General features: G+C 34.9%; 1 protein-coding gene across 3 annotated transcripts in view; it reads left to right on the top strand.

The window, feature by feature from the left end:
* The window catches only part of NPTN (neuroplastin), a 68,075-nt gene that overhangs the window by 2,607 nt on the left and 41,516 nt on the right, over positions 1-23,952 (top strand). The window lies entirely within an intron of this gene.

Raw genomic sequence — 23,952 nt, 5'->3', positions numbered from 1 at the left:
CTACAATAGTCTGACTTCTGTCATAGAGTTTGTATTTTCTTATAGTGTTTCAGAAATGGATACTATGCTCTGGATGATCTTGAAAAGTTGGATTATCTATTTAAAATGATGACTTTAAAAAAAACCCTCCCCAAACCAAAGTATTTCTGTATTGAGTATGTGCTAGTTTAGATTGAGTGTAGATGTTTTCTAAAAGATCTCTGTTTCATTATTCCTAAAATGAAGAGTTTGGACTAGATGACTCTCAAGGTCTCTTCTAGCTGTGACCTATTACCGTAGAGATTCAGGGTTTTTCATTCAGATAGAATTTATTTCCCATTCAAATATTTAGACTTGTAGGACCATAGTTTCAAGTAAAATCCTTATTTAAGGTGTCATTTTAAAAGAAGAAACCTGTCCTAAGAAAAACCTTCCTGGTAAAACTTTGAAAGCTTTAGACTGAAATTAAAATTGAATAAGTGTAAACCAGACAGTATTATATGAAGATCAAGAGCACAGATTTTGGATCCTGATAAATCTCGGTTGAGTCCCATCTCTTGGTAGCTGAGTGGCCTTGAGTAAGATGCTTAATACTTCCAAGTCTCAGTTTTATCATCTGTAAAATGGGGCTTATAATAATGCCTGTCCCCTAGGGATGATGTGAGAATTAAATGAGACAGTGGCCATAAAGCACTTAGATTTCTGCCTGGCATATAGTGAGTCTCAGTAGGGAGTAAATTTTTACTATATGTAATGCTTGTTACTATATGTAACATATGTTACTATATGTAACATATGGTACATTACTATATGTAGCATAACAGTACTATGTGTACTAAATGTTTGCTTACTGTAGTGTTAGCTATTACTATTACTATCCTTTAAAAATGCCATTGTTAATTACTTATTTTTCTTCATCTATATATCGATCATTTAATTGTTAATGCGGCTCACTGTCATCTTGAATAAAGTTAAGTAGGCCGTTTGAAGGCTCCAGATCTGTGCTTTTTGCTTATGTAACTTTCTTACAAAAATGACCAGCTGTGCTGCCTCTGCAGTTGTAGATTCTGGTGAGGAAGTTCATATTTCCATTTCATTGTGTGGGAGAGGTCATGGTTTTCTTTTTCTTTCAGTGAACTGAATATCTTTTCATGTAGGCTAGGTATCGCCTTTTCATAAGATCTCATTGTTGTGAATAAGAGAAATAGAATGTAGTGCCTGGCACACAGTGAAGTGTTGGAGATGTTAGCTGATGAATGAATGTGAAGTGTAAAAATGTAATATATTCATACTGAAAATATAAAAATAGATAATTAACACAGTTTAGTGGGAGAAAATGTCTGATGAATTTTATTATTAATGATCTAAATTTTAAGAAACCATTTTGCTGGGGTGATACTAGATAGTTGTGAACATTGTGCTTTGTAACAGTGCCAGTATTTGCATTAGATGATTCATGAATCTTTTTCTTTTCTGTCAAGTGCTGTTTGCTGCAGTGGTTTGGCAATTTTCTCTCCGAGTATGTTTTTAGACGTTTTCTATTGATTGTGCATCTCTCCTTTGAGTGAACTAAAATGAGCAATGGAAGACATGTTATCTGTAGCAGCTGTGGCACAAATGACATGCCAAATATCAAGCAACAAATCTTAACATAATTAGTCCAAATAAGATTTTAAGTGACCAGAAGAAATTATTCGCCTTGAAATTTATTAGCATTTCCTAAGGAGGTCATAAGCCTCCAGAGTCTCAGGCAACTGACAGCAATGTCACTTCTGATGTAATGAAGCACCCAGACATGAGAAGTTGGTCAGGGGACCAGGGTGGAAAGGCCATGCTACAACATCAGAATCTGTTCCTGGGCTCTTAGTCTTTCTTCTTCAACATTCCTGGATCCAAATTAGAAAGAGATGCAGGTAGGTTTTTCTGTTGCCAGACACAACAGAACTTAACCTGGTTAGTATACCAAGGTTTAAAACAACAAAAGGCAATAAAAGCCTTTACATGTAAATATTCCCCACAGTCCAAACATTTGCCAGCAATTAAGATTGAAGTTCATTACAGGTCTGACTTTGTGTGAGTTATACAAATCCTCATGAAAAATTAGACTGTTTTGTCTCATAGGAATCCCTTGATTTTTCTCATTAATACAGTTTTGATGTGAAACATTTTCTTTTGTGGAGTATACCTTTACACATTAACAAAAGACAGAATATCATTGTATTGTCTTTATTTTTATTTTTTTAATATAAATATTTAACTGGGCCTGCAGAGATGACCAGATATGACTAGAAAAGTGCTCTGTCAATTTGTTTTTCATTTATTTAGTTTGAGCTTCTTTTTCAAAGTAAGATGTTTCATATTTAAAATCTGAAATTTTGCTGGCTCTATGTAAAGCTGTTTTTACAAGACAATCTGGGAAGGAGATAAGGTGCTAATACCTATACAAATGAAGCATGTAGAAAAATAATGAATGACTTTTGGATATCACACAGGAGATGGTCAATAAAAGCTTGAATAAAATTATGCAAGGAAATTTTGGAAGAAGTGAATTCTGTGAAAAAATTTCTGAGGCAGTCTATTCAGTTTATTGTTTACAGTGAGCACAGTCTGGACCAGATCAGAAGTAGAGAATGAAGTTCTAAGAGAAAAGACAGAATAAAGGCTGTAGTAATAATACAAGGAGAATAACAGAAAGCAAGAATGAAGAATGAATCTTCTTTTGACAAGCATCTGGAAAAATAGAATCTGTTAGAAAAAATAAATAGACCAGGGTCCTCAAAGGAAAACTGTGCATCAAAATTAAAATATGTAGTGATGCAGAATCACCTTATGTAAACAGTTGGCCTTGCTTTCAGTGTGCCTCTTTAAGCAAAACAGTATCATTTTACATGAATTTTTGTAAATGCCATTGATGATATGGAGCTTAATTTTAAGCACCTTAGATAATGCATTTTTAAATTGTGAGGTTTTTGTGTATTTTTTTCCCCCAGAATTCCTAATTTTAGTCGGTAAGGATTACCATCGTGAAGGCAGGAAAACTGCCTCTCCTGTGGTTATGTATATAGAAGTAAACTTCTCACTGAACTTAAAGTAAAATACTGTACTGATCCTATGTAAAAACATTATTCCAGAGGTATGGATGTTTACATTAAAAACACTGAATACACAAGTAAATTGTATGTTTTCAGGAGTTTATTCGAGAGTTTGTACAATTCCAGTTTACTGTGTTGTCTAAACTTGAAAGTAGGCCTAACTTTTTGTTGTTGTTTGCTTTTGTATATATGCAAAGATAGATGTTTGTTAACCAAACCTAATTAACTTGAGGTTATTTTTTCGTTATCATTGAACTTTTAATTGGTCTCTGGAAAAGGGGTTTACTGAATACTTAAATAATTCCCCTAAGTATCTACATTTATTTGCATACAGTAAGTTAGTGGTAGATTTATTTGATGTTCCTCAGACATCTACTGGTTTTTTTGTTTTGTTTCTTGTTTTTGTTGTGTTTCAGATTAAAAAACCCAGTCTTATCTCTTCATTAAAGCTGTGGTCAGCTTTGATGGAAACATCTTGTGTTGAGTTCCTTGTACTAAAAAGTACTGAATGGTATTCTTTTACAGTTCTGGAAACAATTATGGAATGTTTTAAGACTAACCTTCTTTCCAAATAGTCTTATTTACTGGAACCTTATGGTATGCTTTATGGTTTTTTCCAGATGTATGTCAGTTTGGATATGCTTTGCTTCCTTTTACTTTGTCTTGATTTATATCATTGTTACACTGAAGTATCTCTTCAAAGTGACTAGACAGTGAAATATTGAGGTGGTTAGAAATCACTCTGAAAGTGTCAGGAGTCTATATATTATGTAAGGCTTTATTATTAGAAAACATTAAGCTCCAAATTGCACCAATAGTTTTAATCCTATCTAAATGTATACTCACATTCTAAAAGTGATTAAATATAAAATACAAGACAAAATGTCAAGTCCTTTCTGATAGAATGGTAACTGACAAGGCAAAATGTTCCGTATGTGGTAAGATACATTAGAAAAAAAAAGGTGAGAGTGTGCTTGCATAGCTTGCATATAAATTATGTCATTGATTCTTCCTTTCTTCCTGATGATAGTATTTGTAAACCACTAGACTAGATGATGTCTAAATTCACTTCTAGTTCTAAAAAGTACACAATTCTGTTAACCTTACAGTTTTAGATACTGTTCTAATGGTTAAAAGGCCTAGAGAGAAAATACTTTGTTTTAATAAATTTTAGAAATTTTTTGGCATTAAGAAAAATTGACTTTGAGGCATGCATTGTTTTGAAATCCAACTGCCTGTAAACCTACTTCAGACAACACATGTAGTTCATGTTTCAGTGGTGTCTCTTGTAGAGATCACATATTAGACTTGCTAGGAAAATTGCCAGTGTGAATTAAACAATTAAGAAATGAAAATCCCTGCCAGATAGGTAGATATTTTATGTTCTCTTTGTTGGTTGTAAAGTTGTTGACTATGGAGTCAATGAAGAGGCAGCAAAGCACACTTAACTGATCGTATTTTTATTTTACCCTTTGAGGAGGTTTGCTTTCTATTTATGAATTAATTTCTCCTGTTCCCTCATGCATTTGTGAAAGACCTTTAAACCTGTCCATTATAGTTGAACAGGGGAACCCTAGTGTTACCTGAATTAAATCTGAGGAAGTTTATAGATTGATATTCCTTAGAAACAGAGTGTCAAAGTCTCAGTTTATAAATTTATTCATTATACTGCCTTGTTGGGTAGGTCCATTTCCTGTTTTTTCTTTTTTACATTTTTGTCAGAAATTCAAACATTAAAAAGTAGAATGAATAATAAACTCCCATATATAATCATCATCTAGTGTCAGCAGTTATTAGCCACGTCCTTGCTGCTTATTAATTTAAAAATAACCTGAGAAATTAACATTACAAACTAAAATTTACTAGGTGCTGAAATGTAGTTAGTTAGGGATTAACTTATACTAGTAAAATAGAAATAATTTTGGTTCATATGTAATCATGTTGAAATGACTTTAAAAATATAAAAGGTCTTTAGCAAAAGGCTTTCAAACTTTTGTTTTGACCCAGATAAAGAAATAGATTTTATTTGTGACTAAGTATATGCAGAATTATGTAACATTTTGTGAAATAATACCTTTCCTTACTCTGTAATGTATTTAAAGGAAACCACTGTGACCTTCTAAATTGATTTCATAATTCATTAACAAGCTATGACAGTCATGTTTGAAAAACAGCATTTTCAAGTATGGAGTGGTTTTGTTTTATTTTCATATGCCATGTAGTCTGGAGCAATATGATGATTTTTTTAAACACAATAAGGATTTTCACAAGGCATTTATAGGTGATATCAACGTGTACTGTTACTAGTTATTATTAGTAAAGAAAATATAGCATTGTTTAATTAATATATTATCCATTACTTATATAATATTGATTGCTCCCCCCGCACCATTTGAATTTTGAAAAAAGGGAAAGCTACAATAATTTGAGTATCATAATCAAAGCAAAAGTTTTCCAGTACGTTTAGTTGTCCTTTCTTTTAAATTAGAACGTGTAGTCATTATTCCCTAGCTCTTTCTTTGAGTTATTGGTTGAGTACAAGACTGGGAGCACTACTGTTTATTCCGAGCTGAATGCTTACTCTGATGCTGTTGTCTGAGGCATGTTTCTGATGAGTACAGGCCAAGGGAAGGGAGGGAGAGGGAAAGCAGAACCATCACTAAAGAAGCATTTGCCTTTCATGTTTAAGATCCTAGAGTAGCAAGTTTATTTTCTTATTTTTAGACATTGCTTCTGGAAGGAAAAAAAGGCAAGATGTCCTGTCCTGTGTTGGCAACTACCTGTGAAGTAATTTTCAATCCATAGATTGAATGAATGTGTTTAATTTAGGAATTTTTGATTGAAGGAATGTTTAATTTAGGATTTTTTGATTATACAAGCTTAACAGGTTGGAAACCATTGTGGAGCAACTGGAAAAAAAAATAGCTAAGCAACTCCAGCAATGTAATTATATCGTTAATGCTGAATCTCAGTTCATCAAGGGAGATGAAATAAATGGCCTTAATGAAAACCAGAAAGCTGCTACCTGGAAAAGAGCAAGTATAAAGAGGTTTCAAATAACTTGCAGTGAACTGAACAAGTTATTGAATTACCCTTAGACAGATGAGATAGTGATCACATGTCAAAATTATGGTTTCTATTTTCTTACTAGGATTGAACTCCAAATAATTATGAACACTTTCCAACCACATTTTGGGAAATTTGTGGATAGTCCTACATTGATGGTAGCATAAGACTTAGGAGAAAAGCCTGAAGGAGCTAAATTTAGGAAAAGGGAGCACTAGGGGGATGTGATTATCTATTAATACCTTCAAGGTAGCAGTGTAAATGAAGTAAGGGAATTAGGCAGTCTCCAAAGATGGATGGGCTGTATCAAAGAGCAGTGGCCTAGACCACTGGGAAGAAAAGCATAGGTTTAGTATTAAGAAGGTGATTTAAATGAAACTAGCAGAAGAATAGAGTTATTTGCACTCACTCATAGTCAGAGCCATTATAAGTAGGGCAAAGAGCTGGTTGAGAGGGACCTTATAAAACAAAAGGGAGTATCTCTTTCTGTTATATCTAGTACTTGTTTAGGAGCTCAATAGGAGAAAAAGACCTTTATGGGAATGAGTAGGAAATGAGATAGAAATTTTTTGTTTTGGTTTGGTTTTTTTGGCCGCACCGCTCAGCTTGTGGGATCTTGGTTCCCTGACCAGGGATTGAACCCAGGCCTTCGGCGGTGAAAGCACAGAGTCCTAACCACTGGACTAACGGAGAATTCCCTTTGCAGAAGTTTTTAAGGATCAGAATTAGTTTGTTTCCAGCTCTAAATGTCTGTGATTATGAGTTCAAGAAAAATGGTAGATTAACTTTGCAATCCATTAAAGTGGCCTGTAAATACTTTAAACAGAATTCTGTTCATTATAACCTTCATAAGCAACTTCTTTTTGTTTAGTTATCAAAAATATACACTGAAATTTTTCCAATCTCTGATTAACACACCGAGACATAAGCTTCGTAAGAGTTCATTCACTAGACTGGATGGAACCTAGTGAAAGTTTAACCTTTGGCTCTTAGAAGTTAGGCTTTTCTTTTCTGTGGTAAATTTTAGCTATTAAGAAAGGCTTATCATCAGGAAATGAGCACTTCCAGACAAACTCTTAAGGTTTCATCAGTCAAAATACTGCTGTGATAGAAGCTCCAGCTTGTTTTATGATTGGAGCTGGTGCTCCAATACTTTGCTAGAGATGGGAGCTCACTTTTATTAGCTCAAAGAGTGTAGGGTTTCCAGATAAAATGCAGGATGCTGTTATATTTGAATTTCAGGTAAACAACGAAGAATTTTTATTTGGTACATGTGGCAATCCTAGAAGAATGTCTTTTTTGCTGTTTTGACTTTCCATTTAGAACTTAAACAACAAAGAGTTGTAATTTGGTGAGTTTTTGTGTATGAAAAGAAACCTTTAAAAAGTAGATTTTATATGAGCAAAATCATGTTACATTGTTAATTTTGTAGGAGTAAATGTAGTTTAGGGTAGTATTATTTTATTCTGGTTACATCACATTTCTGTATGTTTTTGTTTTTGTTTTTCCAGTTCTGCTGCCTTATATTTGACAGAGTAAGTTTTTCATTTATTCTCTAAAAATTAAAGTTATTTTCAGGAAGGGTATGAGGAGAGGGCCTCAGGTTGTTTCTTAGCAATTCCCCTTTTCTCTCCTTACCTAAAATATTTTAAAATTTAGGGCACTATTGCCTGAGGGTATATGATAAAGATGTTTCTGGGGCTATTAGTTCAAGGATTGTCCTTTTTCAATTTTTGCTTAGGAGCCTGGAACATACTCACATTCTTGTCTTGGAAGGAGAAAAGGAATGAATGAAGATGTGACTGACCACACCCTTTTCTTTCTAGTGGGTTCAGAATGATTTTAACTTGCTTAGCTATAACCACCTGATTTAGAGAGGCAGGGAAAGTGGATGTGGGATGTAATTTCTTTTTTTTTTTTTTTTTTTTTTTTATTTTTATTTTTTTTATTATTATTTTATTTTATTTTTTTTGGGGGGGTACATCAGGTTCAATCAACTGTTTTTATACACATATAATATTATAGTTAAATTTCAGTAGTAAGAAAGAAATAATGGTTTCCTGAGGTTTATTATAAGGACTTTTGATCAGAGGTGTGTCCCTGTATTGGTCATTCAGTATAAGAAATCTACCTTCTGTCCTTTTGCTGTGGACTGGGATGAGGTGGCTATAAGAATAATAAGAATTGAACAGTGTAGTAGGTGAATAAAACATAATCATAACTGTACTTATACTTTGTATTTAAGAAGTACTAAAAATAACTCATGGTTTTTGTGCAACTAGAAAATTAGTATAGTTTAGATTTGATGCCCTAAACTAAGTTGGAGACAATAGTACTGGATAAGTAAATTAATACAGTCTGTCACCTTTGTAAATGTAAAATGTAAATAAAAACTATGTTAAAAAGGTCGTTTTGTGGGGCAATTTAGTTGAATGGAAAGTGCACTGGACTTGGCAGTAGCCTTGAATTCTATTTCCATTTTAGTTCCTATGGTTTCAATTTTTAAAATTAGTATAATACTTAATCTGTAGGGTTTTTATGAGATTAAATAATAATGTATGGAAAGTGCTTTATAAACTGCTTTACTGTAGAGTGGCATGTATATATAGCTTTGAATTATAGGGCCTGGTACTTAAAAAGTGTTTACTTTTAATAGGTTAGCTACAACTCTGATAGTTCATAGGAAAGTGAAGAGGAAAATAAAGTTCTAGTGAGAAGCGCCAGATTATTTCAGGATTGGTTTTATGACTATATCATATCATAAAATGTGCATTTTAGATGGTCGTTACCAGATTAGCCTTTTCACTGAATTATCCCCCTCTACTAGGGAAGGTCAATATTGAATTTCGTATAATCTTTGGTACCTGCCTCCCAGTACTGTTCTCAAGTTAAACCTAGTTACAGGGACACACTTTTATCCTTCATCCTCCTCTCCCTCCCCCCGGGTACATAACAGAAAGCAATATCAGGTATCTTTCTTGTATTCTCTCTTTAGAAAACCTTTTTGTACCTCGCTTTTACTATCCTGAAGTGAAATTCATAGGTGTTTCAACCTACCTACACATTATTAAGGAAAAAAATATATAATCGCTTGAATGTACTATAAAAGCGAAAATAAGAGAAAGTAACTTGTAAAATGTTTATAAGTAGTTCAGTCTAAATACTCAGGAATGGCTACATAGGAAGACAATGAAGTAGTCTGCTGTTTGTGTCCATGTGCAGAAAATCCAAGAATGTGACAGCTACAAAAGCAGACTGAGTTGTGCTGTTATACTAACTCAAATATCACAGGTGGCATTGCTGTTGATAATGTGATTTTCTGAAAAGGTGAACAACTCTAGGCAAAGTTCCAAGTGAAACAAAAATACAATCTATCTTCGCTTTATGTAGTAACTGCATTCCTGGAAAATTGAATGATGATTAAAACCATGCAAGAATACTTTGTGGTATATTTAAAACAGAGTTAGGTTCTAGGGTCAGACTAAGTTTCCATCTTGAATGTCATTTGACATTTGTGTAGAAAGAGGGACAATTCTTTGTTGTGCAAGAATTTTCCTACTTTGTGGGATGTTAAAGATCCCTGGTCCCAGCCCCCTAAAGGCTAGTAATGCTCTCCCAATCATTGTGTTAACCAAAAATACACCCACAAATTTTCAGAATGCTCCATAAAAGTCAGGGCAGCCCCTGTTGAGAATATCTCCATTTTGTGTCTGCACTTGTAAGTATCCTCTGATTAAGGATTACAGCACGTGGTTCTTGGGACAGCCTCTGGTTAAAGCCATACCTCTTCTAGGAGTGGGAAGGCAATGAGAGCAGCTCTTCACTTGTTTTTATTCTTTTTGTTGTTTTTACCACAGGAGCTAGGCAAGTACCATTTGCTGAAGTAGAGAATATAATACATGCTTTGACTGAAAACATTGGAAGCTGGGCTTTTTAAAAATACTGTGCTGGTCAGATAAAACTGTCAGTGGGCCCCCATTTTGTGTCCTCTTCACCAGAGAATTATGCTATAGATTTTGAAGCCTAAGAGATTGGATTGGAGTCTTGATTTTTGCCGAGTCTCTTACTCTGTTTCCTCATCGGTTTATTTGGAATAGTACACACCTCACAGGTTAGAATGACATTGCATGCATAAATCAACTAGCATGATAGCTGACAGAAGATACTTGTTTGATAAGATTTTCTCTCTGCCACTAATATCCTTTCACTTATCTTGGTTTACTGTTTGAAAGCTAGCTATGTTTTATAGTGAAATGGTTATGAAATTTGAAATCTCTAATATGGGGGATACTAGTTGCTTTTTACTTTTAACAGAAGCAAGGAAGTAATTAAAATGAAATTTTTACGTTAACACACAACCTGCCTGCCACTTAAGGTATTTGGAATCTGATCATTTTAAGCTTTTTGAAGCCTGATGCTTATAACACTAAACGTGCCAATTCCAAACTATTTCAGTGGATTAGCCTCCTTAGTCTTTCAGGTTAGCTTTCAATCTTAGCAGAGCAATGATCTTTATTTAGCATGGTGTTTATTTTTGAAGTAATGTTGGGGCAGGTAATTTTGCTAGTACTGCAGTACTTTATTGCATCTTTAAAATTAGATTATGCCATAGAAGTATAAGAAGTATTTTTATAGTTGTTGCTTGAGTTGGAAATTTAACAACATGATTTTTTACTAGGAAACTCTGGTATATGACTTTTTTGAACTGCCCAGTGAATGTTTTGGAAGCTTTACATTTTTTTGGTTCATGTAAAATGCTTTAGAGGCATATACATTTTGTTGTATATCTTGTTTTCGTACTTTAGCAGCAGAAAAATTTCTTTAACTTTTATTTTTCTTTAGTAATTAACAGAGTGATCTAAATGGTTGAAGCAATACCTGTGCTTTATTTCTTTGTTCCTATCCTCATAATTCTGTTGTTCATCTTTGTTTTCCTCCACAATATGATTTTGAGCCATATGTTGTAGTTATTTGCATATATTATTTTTTATAAGGTCTTTACCACCGCCCCCCCCCCCCCCCCCCCATCTTAACTTTAGTGTCTTCTTACCCATATCTACTTGGTCCTGTCCTTTCTGGTATCTTCAGTTGTTTCTAGATAAACATTTGGCACTTTTAAGTTCTTTGTCCTGTTTTATTTGAATCCTTTTGAGGCAGAGGGGTAGCAAATTCTATTATACTTCTCATACACAAAATTTAGTTTAGTTTAGTTGACTGATGTTTTTGAGCTGGTATATTTTAATATTGTGATTTCTGAGTAGTTTTGCTTTTCCTAGTAGCTGTTTAACGATTTTCTTTTATTTGGTGGAGATTTTTTTAACATGCGTTTTTAATCTTTTAATCCCCACAGATTGTAATGTTCATATTTCTCAGAAACAGCTTAGCTAGACTTTGAGGCCTAGTTACAAAGGAAATTAATTCCTGAAAGAACTGAGAACATCAAGGCAGAAAGAAATCCAGGCAGGCAGCTAGTAATGAATATTGATTGTGAACTGTGAGGTACTTGCTGTGGGCTAGTAAATTTTAGTGCTTCCCTGCAAGGCTACCTCTTACTGTGGAGTGCACATGAAACATTCTGAAATGTCTGCCCATGGAGCAATATAATTTGCTGCTCAGTGGCAGGTGGACATTAAAATTCAATTATGGGGGGCTTCCTAGGTGGCGCAGTGGTTGGGAGTCCGCCTGCCAATGCAGAGGACACGGGTTTGATCCCTGCTCCAGGAAGATCCCACATGCCGTGGAGCAACTAAGCCCATGCGCCCAAAAAAAAAAAAAAAAAAAAATTCAGTTATGGGTAGGGGTGGTGTTAGGAGTAATCAGATTTTACAGCTGTAGGATGAAAGGGCAAATTTTCATGTTCATTAAAGAAAAAAAAAAAACCCTATTAGAGTATACAGAGTAGTAGTTCTTACCACAGGAACAATATTAAGCTATAGTGAAAACTGCTCAGAAATAGCCAGAAATATGAGCTTGCTGGTATTTGTATTTCAGTAACAGGTATGTGTATTTTACCAGCTATTTAAAGTCAGAATGGGAAAGAATTTGAGTGAAATATGTTTTTAAGTAGTGTCTTAGAGTGTCACCTTACCATTCTGCAGCACTATCCATTTGTCCTGGGAAAAAGCTCAAGAATTGTATCAAGTCTTAAACTCTCAAAATACACCATTGGAAAAACTTGACAGGCCCAGTAGTACCAGGTGAGCCTTTGGTAACTAGATACATAAGCTTGTCAGCTGTCTCTGCCTAGAATTTAATGAAGTTTTCATCAGGTTGAATTTTCAAAGAATCAATACAGGAGGCAATATTAGCAGGCAGAGAGGGTGACTTCCTGCCTTGGATAGTGATTAACAACATTTTGACATGGAATTATTTAAAATTTTGAAAAAGGAGGAAAAGTTATTTGATTTTAAAAAATTAGGAAGGGACTTGCTTAATATGATAATTTCAAATAATACTTAGGTGTTTTAAGTAAAATATCAAAGTCCCTTCTTTTTCCTTTCGATTCCCACTCAGGAATAAGCACTGTTAGTAGTTTGTTGTATATCTCTTCAAAGCTTGTTCTTTGTAGACATGTCATTTACAGGCTGTAATGCTTTAGTAGTATTAATTGTTATAATTCATCTTGATATTTATAGCCTTCATTTTTTGCACATAGTAATTGAAGTGATGGATATTTTCATTTACATAAGTGTATGGAGCCTGTAGGATACATCTGTTGTTCTTGTCACTGAAGGGAGTTATGTTGATGGTGACTGAAATCTTGGTGTAGAAATTGGCGCACTGAGAGGACCTTTCTCATTCCAAACAGGGAAAAGCTTCATTAACTGGTAAAAGAATAATATGTCACTATATTTTTATCCTCAGTTGTATTTTTTTTTTTTTGGTGGAAATCTTACATATGTATACATTTACTATTTAGCCATGTAAATAATTCCTGGGACAAATCTGCTAATTTTTAATGGAAGCATTGTGTATGCAATTTTGCTATCCCTTTTTAAGAGAAGCAACAGTAATTTTTGCTGATGTAGGCAGTAGGTAAGTAAAATAACCTGATCCTCCACCTCATTGTGGAATTATGAGATAATGAAGACCTGAAGCAAGATGATAAGACTACAAAGGAGAGGTGATTATGAAAGAAGAGAGCATAGATTTGGAGTGACTGAATATTGGGATTTCCTGAGGAATTGAGGAGGGAGCAGATTTTAGTAGATAGAACATAGTGAACAGGAATCAGAAATTTTGGATTAGGGGTTTGCAACTACATTACAGCTTCTTTGGAACATGATGTATGTAAGTGTTAGATTGGGGCAAGAATTAGACTTAAGAATTTTCGACCTGTAGCAATAGAAAGTTTTTATTTAAAAAATAAGTCGAATCTTAATTTGTTAACTAGATAAATGTAGAGCTATTTAGGGGAGAGGGAATCCCCTAATTGTTCCAAAGAATCCTTACGGCCCAAGGAGCAGGGTTTTAAAATGAATGAAATGCGTGACCCCTTTGTAGACCTACTTCTGAAGTTTTTGCACAAGGATGTTTCTTACCTTTGGTTCACAGAGTCTATTTGGGCAGTCTTGACACCTGCCTGAAAAAGGTCTTGTGGATACTTTGCAAAGCATCAAGATGATTAAAATATTTATACTAATACATGTGCATGGTTGAAATAAGACTGAGACAAAAATGATCCCTTTAAGGCAGAATCTATCAAGTAGCACAAAGATAATCATCCTATGCAAAATGGACTTGGGAAAATAATTTTTATTGCAAAGTTTGTCAGCTTCTTTGTGAGAACTACCTGTCATTTGTCCTGAGTTTTGAAATCCAAAATATGCACTTGATGGGAGAATACAGAGTTGTGCTGTTAAGACCCTGCTTAGAAAAGGATTGAAAGTGCTATTACTTTTCATCCCTTGGTAGGAAGAAAATCTTATGCGTAGCAGCCACCTTGAAGATCTGCCAGTGAGAACTGGAGATCTAATACTAAGTTCCAGTTTACTAGTTAGGAATGCCCCCTTAAAACAGTAAGTCACAGTTAGTGATGTCAAATACATTTTAAACTCACTGGCCCACATAGAATTTCCTTAGAGGTAACTTAGATAATTAGGGATGGCTGTGTAAGTGACAAAAGCCTGAACTGGTAATGTTGATGAGAAAGAAGTATAATAGAACATGCTGTGTGACAGTCATTCTAAGATAAAATGCTTTTGAATTAAATAATGTATGTAGGATATTATTTAGTTCTGATTTTCCATAGTAAACAAAACATTGCTGTTAGTGAGGTAGTATAGTGTAGTGTTTTGAGCTCTGAAATTATAACTGCCAGGGTATACATCCTGCCTCTGCACATCTATAGAATGACAACACAACCTTAAGGGGTAGTGAATTAAATTATATAATATACTCTTCACTATGCCTGATATATGTGAATGAGCAATAAAGCTTAGTTGCTGTTATAATAATTTGGTTTCAGAGACATTCAGTTATGCGTTCAGTAATCTTTTTGGAATTTTCCTTAAAAACCAGAAAATGTCCTACTTCCTGCCCCTTCTCCACAGATATTTTTCTTAAAGGTATCTTTTCAAAGAAAGAGATTTCTAGGCTGTTTGTTTTTGATTCTAGAAGGTTTAGTGGGAATCTGAACTTGCTCTTTTTTAGAATTGATGATGGGCAGCATCCTTATCTAATTTGAAAAAGAATGGGAAAGTTGCATTCCAACTAGGAAGTAAACTCAGGTCAGAAATCTATATTACTCTCGATTTTTATTTCCTTGTCTATTAGGATTAATGGATGCATAGCAAGAAAAACTGACATTGGGGATTTGATTTTTTTTTTAATAATAAAAAGTAACTTCTAGGGAATCTCTGATAAAATCAGATATGCCATAGTCTAGTCTCGTAGAATTTATGATTCTCTTGACACTCAGAAAGATGGTTCTGATATGAAAAACTCCCCAAAGAAAGATGGTTTTGTTTATTTTACTGTTTATTAACATGCTAATAATTACTAGTACCTTTTAAGTTGTTAATAGGTTGAAATTTAATGAAAGGGTTTTAAGCTCAATCCTTGGTTAATGAGAATTGTGTTTCTCACCATTCTTTTAACAAATATTATTGAATGTATGTACAGCAAGGCATTGCAGGGATACAAAATTAGAGACATATCCTGGTTTCTAAATAATTTATAATTTGTTAAAATATACTCTTTCTCACACATTATTGCCTTATGCATCTTCATGGATTTATAGAATATTGTATTTCAATTAATTGACCATTTATAATATATAAATTTACAGAATATTAGAGCTGAAAGGACCTTAGAAATCATCTATTCCAATCTTCTGATTATACACACAAGGGAACTGAGGTTTCAGATTTTAATATATATGTTATATAGATTGTTATATGTAACACGTTATTAAATGGAATGATTTCTATACATTATTATACTTCTTTTAAAGTCACAATTTAAATTGATATGTCTAAAAAAATTGATATGTCTAGCATTTTATTACCATGCAGTTTGGCATTCATTTCTGAAACACTATCAGAGAGTACTTGATAAAACATTCTAGAGAGTTGGTCTTGGCCTATTCTGTAGCAGGGTTTGTAATTTTACTAGACATGATAATACTCTCAGACTACTAAGTAGAGAACTACCGACTACCTTTATCAAATGCTAGGGTTCATTGATCTTTGTGTACTGTCTTTGGAAATCAAGGCAGTAGGGTTTGATTATATACTGCATACTTTACAGTAAGGCAGATTCTGGTTAATGCGGAAATTATCTGAACCAAGGGCGGTAGAGCTACCAAGTAATAGTAGGAGAATGGGGTTGAGGATTTATCAGTTTAGATGGAGAGAAAAAAAAGAAAAACCCCGGGAATTTGGAGGTGCTTTGTAGAACTAGATATATTTAAATTTGAGGCATAGCTCTTTAATAATCAAAGGGGTTCTTAGAAAATTATTGCTCAGCATTCTTGGGAAAAGTTTGTAAGTCACAAACATATTGTGTTTAGAATTGAAAGTTAATTGACCTAGAGTTTTACTCTGGGATAGCTCCACTCTAATTGCTTGATCTGACACAACACAACCTCCAGCTTTCCTGAAGTAGGGTAATCATAGTTCTGTTCGTGTCTATTGCAACAAAATTATTCATAGCATCCCTTTCCTTCTTAAAAGGGCTCTGGTTTTGATGATAAATTATGTGGTTACTTTACCCATAAGTGTAATATCTGCCCTCAAGTACTTAATGCTATGAAGACATGTGAAACTTCCTCCTGCAACTGGGTAAGATTCTTTTCCTTAAGCTGGGAGATTTCTGTTCAGTGGAGTTGTTTAGGAGGGCATTAATAAAAATAGCCTAGTGGAGATCTGGGTGATCTCAAGGTTTAAGATGATTTATAGGCTAGAAAAGAGCCCTATGTTTTCTGTGCTTGCATCAGACACACAACAGAGGTGGATGTTACTTAGCTTGTCTGGGTGAAACTGAATTCTCATTGCCCAAAGGTAGTTTTGCACTATGTATCATTAAAAAATTTATTTGCAATCAGGTACACTCAATCCCAGGGGCAAATAAATTTCAGTACATAATTCTAAGTATTTTCAGTTAGTATATTTAAATTTTTAAATAGACTTTGTTTTTTAAAGTGCTTTTAAGTTCACAGCAAAATTGAGTAGGAAGTAGAATGTTCCCATATATCCCCTGCTCATACCCACACTTAACAGCCTCCTCCACTAATACTATCCCTACTGGAGTGGTACGTTAGTTACAGTTGATGAATCTACATTGACACATCATCACCCAAGGTCCATAGTTTACATTAGAGTTCATTCTTCGTGTTGTACCTTCTGCTGGTTTTGACAAATGTATGAGGGTGAGTCAAAAATTATCTGTACTCTGGCTGTAGAATTTATAGATGTTTTAATATAACCAGAATGCAGATAATTTTTGACTCACCGTTGTATGATGCGGTGTATCCACCATTATTGCTAGAGAATAGTTTCACTGCCACATTCTTTGTGGTCTGCCTATTCATTCCTCATTCTCCCTTAGCCCCTGGAAACCAGTCATCTTTTTGCTGTTCCTATAGTTTTGCTTTTCCCAGAATGATTCCAGTTGGAATCATATAGTATGTAGCCTTTTTAGATTTGCTTTGTGCATTTAAGGTTCTTGCGTGTCTTTTCCTGGCTTGATAGTCCATTTCTTTTTAGCACTGAATAATATCCCATTGTCTGGAAGTATATTTAATTTTAAGAAAGTGTTATTGATAGTCTGTTTCTAGATAGGCTTACTAAATTCCACAAGAAGGATCCTAGTTCTTTTTAACAACAGATTGAATGTATGTTAAATTCCCATTCATGGGGACGGGGGTGAAGTTGCTTATTGCTTTAAGAATTATTTGTCCGGTGACTTCCTTTTTTCTCCCCTCCTGTTTAAATGTAAAAATTTTTTAATGTTACTGCCCCCTTTAGAGATGCAGTTCCTAGAATTAACTATAATTATATAAATTGTTGAGATTTGGGAGGAAGTACAGATCTCCATGAACAGTGTGTAGTACCAAACATTCCTTGGACTCATATAAATAATTTTGCCACCATGACAATTTAAGTAGTGGAAAAGTTGAGATTTCAACACATTGTTAATATGGTCCATAGGTAAAGGAGTCAAATTTGTTTTCATAAGTCATTTTTAAAAAATTGAAAATAAAACTCAATGTAGTTCTATTGAGAATGCTCAAGTTTTTAAATGTAGAGACCATTGGGGCCCAGAGTCGAGAGGAAATTTTCCATTCTGTACCATTGTTGAAGGGGAGAATCTTTTGTTCACTGGCCTTATTTTCCAAAATCATATTTGGTTAGTATTCACAGAAATATTGAAGAGGACCAGAAGACAGGAAAAAGGACATAAACATTGCAAAGTTCCCGAACTTTTATCAGTGTAAAATAGGAGCTGCAGTTCTTGATTTTTTTTTTTTTCTCCCTCTGAAATCACTCGGTCTGTGGCATATTGGCTTTGTTTCATTTCAGTCTCTGCTACAGAGTACAGTGTGAGGGTTGATTTAGCCTTGGGCTTTAGGCTGAGGTTCTGTACATTTTCCTTTGTTAAAAGTTGAGAAAATTTGGTTGGGATTAAGTGTTAACTTTTTTTTGAAGAAAAAGCATTTCCCAAGATAACCTTTGGAACCAAATGGTGCTATTTTTATGAAAGGCTAAGGATTCTTTGTTAAGGCTAACAGCGTTACATGGTCTCCTCAAAGTCAAAAGCTGCTTTGTGAGCTTCTGGCATGTATACTGTGCCTTCTATCTGAGTCATTGACAGCCAGAACATGAGAAGTTGAGAAGACGCTTCTTTTTTAATCCTCCAAAGCAGAAAAATAAATTATTTACCTGCTGTTATTAAGTGTTGACCAGATATAGGAGGGGATTTATTCCTATTTTGGTGTATTTTATCCTAGTAAAAGTGCATTACATTCAGTGGTGAATCATTTGGAAAGAACTGTAATTATGTAGAAAGTTCCATCCTCAATTCCTTTTTCATCCTCGAGTGATCTCATCTCCTCCCATAGCTTCAACTTCCACCTAAGCTGATAATTCCCAAGTGCATATTTCTAGCCTCTGCTTCTCTCCTGAATACCAGATCCATTTTTTAAAAAATTGCATCTGACTATCTCACAGCATAGCCTATATCCCCTATGTGCCTCCAAAGCTAGTTCTCAGCCTGCCTTCCTTTATTCCATCAGTATCACTCTTCACTCCATGGTCAATAATTTCAGTTAATTCTGTCCTGTAAACATGTCTTACATCCATCATCTTCTCACCATTCCTACTCTTAATTAGTTCAGACTCAATTTTCATTTGGATTATTGAATGCATTTCCTAACTCCTTTCTCAATTTGGATCCATCCTTCATTCTGCTACCAATCGGTTCCGTCACATTACTTTTCTATAGAAGGAAGTCCAAGCTGCTTAGCCTGCAGGATGCTTGTTGTTTTCCCTAAATTGTGAGGTCTTGAGGCCATAGACTGTCTTATTTTTATGAATAACATGAACATTTAACAAGTGTTTGGCATATAAAAGCACTCAAAAAATGTTGAATTTTTTTTCAGCTTTATTTAGAACTAATCATTTCTGCCACTTCTCAACATTGTGCTCATAACTGTTTCCTCTTGCCTAGAGCAAGGCCATCTCCCCCGGCTGACAAGGCTACACTCAGATTTTATGCATAAGGTTTCTATGTGTATATCAGCCCTCTCTCCTCCAGCAAAATTAGTTATGTCTTATATATTTCTGTTGTCTTTTACATATCTGTTATAAAGGTGGCCATTGCCAATTGTAATTATTTTTCTGTCTCATGTTTTGCAAGGTTGAGTCCCTTTAGGAGCAAAGTTTATTTTAATTATCCCTGTGCACAGTCCTTAATAAATAGGCCCTCAGTAACTGGTAAATTGAATTGAAAGCATTCTCTCAGCTTACAGATAAGTTGAACAAATGCAAGATAAAAGTCATTATGACGTGATAGTGAGTGACAGCTTTTTAGCAACCATTTTGGCCACATTCCCTCTTTTGGTTATGAATCACAGACTCAGCTGTTAGGAGAGTCTTTATGTGGTTTCAGAAATATCTGTAGGGTTCCTTTGCTCCTATTCTATTTGAAAAAGCTAAAAATTTAGTGTTTCAGACTCTGTAAGACATTAGTTGTTAATGTGTGGTCTGTGAACCAGCAATACCAGCATGACCTGAGAACTTGTTGCAAATGCCCCACCCCAGACCTACTGAATCAGAATCTCCAGGGATGGGGCTCAGCAGTTAGTGTTTTACCAGGTGATTCTCATCTATGATAGTTTAAGAATCAGTGCTCTAGGATTTTGCCATCTAAGGAAAGTGTTGCCTTTAATATATATTAACAAAGTTTCCAATGTGGTTTCCACTGTAAGCTGTTTATGCTTTGAAAATTATCAACTGGGAAGACTGGGACTGACTATATTACCTAACATCCTGGGATGTGATTCAAAGATTGAATTTCCCTATGTGCAATGTATTTGACTTTTGCTTCTAAGGATGGCTGTTTAAAAGAAGGTGGGAGACAGGCTTCCTACATCTTTAAGTTAAAATGTCTTCTAGACTAAATCCAGACTATCCGCTGCAACTTCTTGTGTTCATTGTCATTCTCATGGGCTATTTGAGGATGAAAGAATGAAATAATTGTATTATCCTCTGGAAGAATGAGCTGAATTGTGTCATTTTTAATATTTAAATCCTGACTGTTGGTATGTTGTCAGGGACAAGAAAGTGAGTTTATCAAAAGTTATATTGAATCTATAGACAAGTGAAATTCATAGAAAAAGTAATTAGTGGAGGTTAACTTTTGATTAGTAATTACCCATGGCTTTTGAGTGGTATAGGTAAGGATTACATAATGTATTTCATTTTAATTTTTTAGTTTTCCTTTTTTTTTTGGCTGTAGCCATGCGGCTTGTGGTATCTCAGTTCCCTGACCAGGGATCAAATTGGGGCCCTCAGAAAGCGCTGAGTCTTAGTCACTGGACTGCCAGGGAATTCCCCCAATGGCTTTTGAAAATGCTTTATTTAACTGGAGTATGTTCAGCCTTTCTAGAGTATTGTTTTCATTTTGCCTCTAATAAATCCTAATTGTCAACTGAGGCATACCCTTTTTTTGTTTTTTGTTTTTCAGTAAATTTATTTATTTGTTGTGGTGCACGGGCTCCTCATTGCCATGGCTTCTCTTGTTGCAGAGCATGGGCCCAATAGTTGTGGCACATGGGCTGTAGAGCACAGGCTCAATAGTTATGGCACGCAGGCTTAGTTGCTCCTTGGCATGTGTTCTTCCCGGAACAGGGATTGAACTCGTGTCCCCTGCATTGGCAGGAGGAAGTCCTGAGGCATACTCTTAAAATGCTCTGTAATTGCCCCCTCCCCCCCCCCCCCAAGTTGTTTCTGGCTTCAAAGTTCCATTTGGGTGTGGTTCTAGATTGGCCCATAGCTAGTTTTGACAGTCTTTTGGGATAAGCTTTTGTTAGCATTTGCTTAAATATGTAAGGGTTTTATTGTTTGAAACCAGACCTTTCATTAAGAATGCTCTTTGAGATACTGCTGGTTGTATGCATTGTCTGTTTCCACATCTGTGGTTTTTAATGGCTAACAAAACTAGCAGCCTTTTTCTATACTAGCAGTTTGAGTACTGTTTGCAGAGTTAGAAAGTAGATTTTTCTAAAGCTCTTAAAAAGACTAGCTTGATAGCATTTTGTGGCTACTGCATTTTTTCCCCTTGGACACATCCTTAGTTTTTAAAAACTAAGGTTATGGCCATTTTGATGTCACAGTCAAAATGGAACCTGATCTATATTTAACTTCACTTTCTTTGCTCAAGATTAAATTAAAATGCCTCTTTTCTCCCTGAGGTGAGGAAGAAATGTTGTTAGTCTCAAGGAGTGTCTTTAATAGTGAGGACTATAAAAGCATAGACTGGGGACTATAAAAGCATTGACTAAGTGGCTAGAATTTTATGATAGATAACCTATAAGCAGGGTTTTCAATCTGTTATATCCCACTTGAGGATACTCAGGGACATAGGCAAGTGTTACTGAGCCCCTGCCTAGTGCATGTTAGACATAAATGAAGAAATGCAAGAGGGGTCAGTTCTGAGCTAATTGTTCTCTTTGTTATTAAAAATTTCCAGTCCCTTCTATTTCTTAGATTTTATGTCAAGTTCTATTTTTATAAGACCCTCTTTTTTTTAAACTAGAATTTATTATAATTTTTTAAAATGTAGTGCTGGCACTCTTACCTTATTTTAATGTCACTTTCTGTTTGAAACGTTGAAATTCTTTGGGTCATGGTTTTCAATACTTTTCCTTTTGGAAAATTGAAAAATTCAGAAAGAGTATTATGGACAACTCCCATCCCCTAGGGGTGAGTCTCTGAGCCCTGTCCCCGCAGCTTTCTCAACCCACAGGGTTTTTGAGATACGGCAACAGAATACCCAGGAATGATTTAGGTTATCCTTTAAGTTACAGAGTAGAATGCTTGCATAAAATGGCCATCTTATATTATTACATTTTTAGCTCCACAGGTTACAAAGTAACTTTGCATACATTGTTCATGTGAACCTTACCATGACTTTATGAAGAAGGTAGGAATTATTATCCCCATTTTTCAGATGAGGAGACTGAGTTTGAAGAAGTTGAAGAAACCAACCCAGATGTAAACCGTGGCTCATTTCCTTATAAGGTGAGCTCTCAGTTTAAATAGAGAGACCCTTATCTATCCACACATCCAGTAGCAGTACAGTCAAGACTCAGGGTGTCTAAGCTGGTGTCTGGGACACCCCTGTATTATATGCAAATTTTTGTTTGTATTTTCTGGGACAAGAGAAGCCCATGGCTTTTTATCATACTTATAACTTTTTTTTTTGGTTATTTACTGAGTTTTAGTCCCCTGGATCTAGGTAGATCATGCTTGTTTAGCCTTTCAAAGGGAATTGACAACAGGACTGAATGAAAATCCTTGTTGAAGATCAGTCATATCAGATGCTTATTCCTTATCTATCCTAAAATAACAATTGTAGAGCTTTACAGAACTCTTCCATATATATCACATGACTTCTACAACTACCCTAAGTGGCTTCATTCCCACTTGAAGAAACTGCTCTTAGTTAAGAGAATTTTAACTCAAAAGCTGACACTCTTTCTTAAAAAATAAGCTAATCTGACATAATCCAAAATCCTGTAACTACCATTTTATTTTACATCTTTGTGAATTTACAGTTTGGACTGCCCAGTATCCAGTATCTTCCCATATATCATTGCTAAGGAGCTTAATTTGTTATCAGTAGTCTTATTCTTTTTTTTTTTTTTAAGGAGAATCTTGTACTGCCTCTTTTTATTCTCATTACTCTTGGGCTTTCCATATTGTTCATAGTATCTCAGATTTAATGATTTATACCTCTGTAATATCATTTGCTAATTCCTTGAGTCCACACCGCTATTATCACTCTCCCTATTTTAGTTTGCTCTAAGGATAGGAAGAAATAAAGAATCCCCAACTTTTTCATTGCCTTCTGCAGTTAGTATTTCCATTCTGGTTCTCATTTTAAAGGTTAAAATTAATTGTTTGTTGTTTATTGAAGAAGTTGGATTCTAAGTTGGAACTCATTTAAGACAAAGTTTCTGCTTCCCAGTCTGTTGTAGAACAGTGCTGAAGGCTGCCATATGGCCTGTTTAGCATTATTTCTTTGGAGATATAAAATAGTAGCTAACATTATTGAGTGCTTACTATGTGCCAGGCACTGTTTTAAGCTGTCATGTCAATTTCATGTAATCCTCACAATAACCCTCTGGGGTTACTATTATTAGCCCAGGTCTACAGATTAGGAAGAAGCTCAGAGGTTAGGTCACTTGCCTAAGGTCATACAATTAGTGACAGCACCTCCAAGTAATCCGAATTTAGTTTGCTGCTTTCAACCACTAAACTACATAGTTGCCTTTGAACTAGATTTTCCTATTTCTCAAAGCAGAAACCTGCTAAAATATACCGAAGCAGATTATTTTAGCCATTTGGATGCTATAATTTCAGAATAAAGGATGGGCCCTGGTTTAGAAACTAGTGATGGAGGAGATCTTAATTTCTAAGGCTTTGTCGTGTCTGCCAGATAGAGGTAGCTGTGAAGGGAACAGGTTTGAGTTTGGAAAATGGTTTGTGATTGCTGCCATCTCTCACCTACAGATCAGACATCCATGAGATCAGACCCATATGCCTCCTTCCTACTGTAGAGAATGAGGTTACCCCATTTTCATCCACTC

Source organism: Hippopotamus amphibius, chromosome 2 (assembly GCF_030028045.1).
Source record: "Hippopotamus amphibius kiboko isolate mHipAmp2 chromosome 2, mHipAmp2.hap2, whole genome shotgun sequence".
NCBI lineage: Eukaryota > Metazoa > Chordata > Mammalia > Artiodactyla > Hippopotamidae > Hippopotamus > Hippopotamus amphibius.
This window is presented reverse-complemented; position numbering and strand designations above follow the sequence as displayed.